The sequence below is a fragment of the Sinocyclocheilus anshuiensis genome, unplaced genomic scaffold (assembly GCF_001515605.1).
Source record: "Sinocyclocheilus anshuiensis isolate Anshui unplaced genomic scaffold, SAMN03320099.WGS_v1.1 scaffold552, whole genome shotgun sequence".
NCBI classification, from domain to species: Eukaryota; Metazoa; Chordata; class Actinopteri; order Cypriniformes; family Cyprinidae; genus Sinocyclocheilus; species Sinocyclocheilus anshuiensis.
In genome coordinates, this window is record NW_015554362.1 from 1,121,004 (window position 1) to 1,123,618 (window position 2,615).

Genomic DNA, 2,615 nt, shown 5'->3' on the forward strand with positions numbered 1-2,615 from the left:
CAATGTGTACTTACACTGTGGTTACATACTACGTACACATCTAGTTACTATGTAAGTACACAGGTATTAGGGCCACAATATAAAGTGGGACCGATTAATTTAAAGCATCATTGCCAGATAAAAAAAAAAAACAATGTATATGTATGTGTATATATATGTGTGTGTGTGTGTGTGTGTGGAATTACCCACTAACACAACTGTTCTTCAGATACAAATATTTCAAAAACCTACACATAAATCTAACAATTCAACAATCTGTAAACTGTTTCAGGATTTGACAATATACCAAAGCCAGCAAACAAATGTCAGATATCTGTCTGAACCCAAACATCTATGAACTCAAACATTTTCCATCAAATTCCTCCAAAACCCAATGATCTGAACCGCTATTCACATCCATTTATAGCTCTATGCTTTTATTTCTCTTAAGAAATTCTAGGAGAAAAATATGAGATTTGATACTTGAGAGTTCAGTTAGGTCTCCTGAGTTTAAAAAAAAAGTCTGAGCACAACTGTTTTCTTCTGAGGCTGTTCATAGCTAAAGGGATCAATTAAATTATTGAAGAAAGCTCATCATAAGCGTACATTTACAGTAATGGACTCTTAAAATACTGCAGTATCTTCTGCTCAAAATAAACTCCAGTTTGCATCTGAACATGTAATTAAAGCAGTGATGAGCCGCAGATACTGATCACATGTAACATCTGAACAACATCACATCCTCCACAGTCAATCACTGGTTAAAGCAGAAACACAGGCATCTTCAGGACAACCGCTATTCAATGAGCAAGCTTCCTTTAGATGCATGCTAGAAAATAATGACAGTATCTAAAACATATATGAGCTGGCCAATAGAAAAGGGGCAATTTTGAGGCTATATTTAAACTCGACATTGAACTTAAGCACAATTTTAAGGAATAGCTCAAAAATGTTAATTCTGATTTACCCTCTTCTTGTTTCAACCCTATAAACTATTAGCTTTTTTAGTTTATAGTAACCACAGATGTCAAGCTTCAAAAAGGACAGTTAACAAAAAACTAGTACATATGATTTGTGCACAACATTCCAAGTTTTCTGAAGTCATACAATAGTATTCTGTGAGAAACAAATCCAAATCTTCCCATGCAATGAAAAAAAAAATCACCCAAAAAACTAGAAAATTTTACAAATATTTACAAAGAAACTGCAAGTAACACTTTGAAAGAAGCATGACATCTCAAAGTAGAAATACTGAAAAAGATTGTCTTGCTAAATATACTCCAAAAATCTTTCCAATAAACTCATTCAAACTTTATGGTGTTTTGTTCATTATGAACTGTCCTCAGACAAGATTTCGCCTAAAGATTCTTCAAAGAAAAATCCCATTTGGTTTGACAAACAGCATGAGGGTGAGTAAACAATGACTGAACTATTTCCAGTACCCAAACTGTAAGCTATCTGCTCTTTTGGACAACAAAACCAAGCACTAGAGATCAAGGACATCCTCCAAGTGAGCGAATGTAAGCACCATGCGGATTCGCAAACTCAAAACCACCAGACCATCTACGCCACGACCAACCGAGTGGGACCTAGATCAATAATTTCAAATGAGATGAAAAGTTATTTCACTGGCCTTCCCATCTTACACACTGCCCAATTTCCCAAGCGCCTCTTGTTAAAAATGCATCAAGAGAACCTTGAAGGCAAGTGCAGCGCTGTTTGTTTGGCCAAGGACATTATATGAGAAATAACTTCAAAGCCACGACTGCAATACCCGCGGCCTTGTCTCATCGCTGGAGCACTGTTGATAGAAGAAAGCCACTAAATATTTGCATTCGTGGAAAAAAGCGCCATCATTTACCAACTTGACATCATGACGAATTGAGCAGATCTCAGAGCTGAACTACAGTAATCATGCTTTCTGTCCAACGGCATTTCAGTCCCAATACCGTATGACATTTACCTACACCGGGAGGGAAATGTAATGAGGACTTTAGTATGCACAATGATCCGCTGTTGTTTGGCACATGAACGTACGCAAGAAAGCTAAACATGAATACGAGGGAGGTTAATGTCGTGCTGCGGCAGCACAACTTCATTCTATAATTTCCATTAGATTTCAATTAGACTGAGACACTAAGCACTAACACATGCAAGGGAACACTGCATGCGTTTAAAGGTGTTTGCTGAAAGCAAAAAAAATTGTTTAAACAGCAGCTTGGGGGATTTTTATTCATCTTGTCAGCTTCAAGTCACGTCAAACGTGACTCACGTTGACTGCAACACCAAAAGATGGATTTTAGTTTTCAAGAGTGGCTTTGCGATATAAATAAATTGATCAATCAACAGATCTGCTTGTTAGTTCGTTCACACCACACCACACCATCTCCACTATGACATTTTATATCCTGGACAGATTATTTATTCTTCACAAGTCTCTACTTTTACCCTACGAGTCACTGTATGTGACACACGGTTCTGGTGGGTAGTTATGAGTTATTTCTGTGTCCCTCTGTGAGGTTAGTCTGTCTGCCGGTTATAAATCTAATGCAAAAAACTTATGAACACCAATCAATCATGCCTGCTGTCCAGTACAACAACACAAAAATACAGAAATATCAGTAATGCTACCACGG

At 37.2% G+C, this 2,615-nt stretch overlaps 1 protein-coding gene across 1 annotated transcript in view; it reads right to left on the minus strand.

Annotated features, from left to right (window-relative positions):
- LOC107671459 (CUB and sushi domain-containing protein 3-like) overlaps window positions 1-2,615 on the minus strand; it is a 292,685-nt gene that overhangs the window by 289,505 nt on the left and 565 nt on the right. The gene's annotated exons all lie outside the window — the stretch shown is intronic.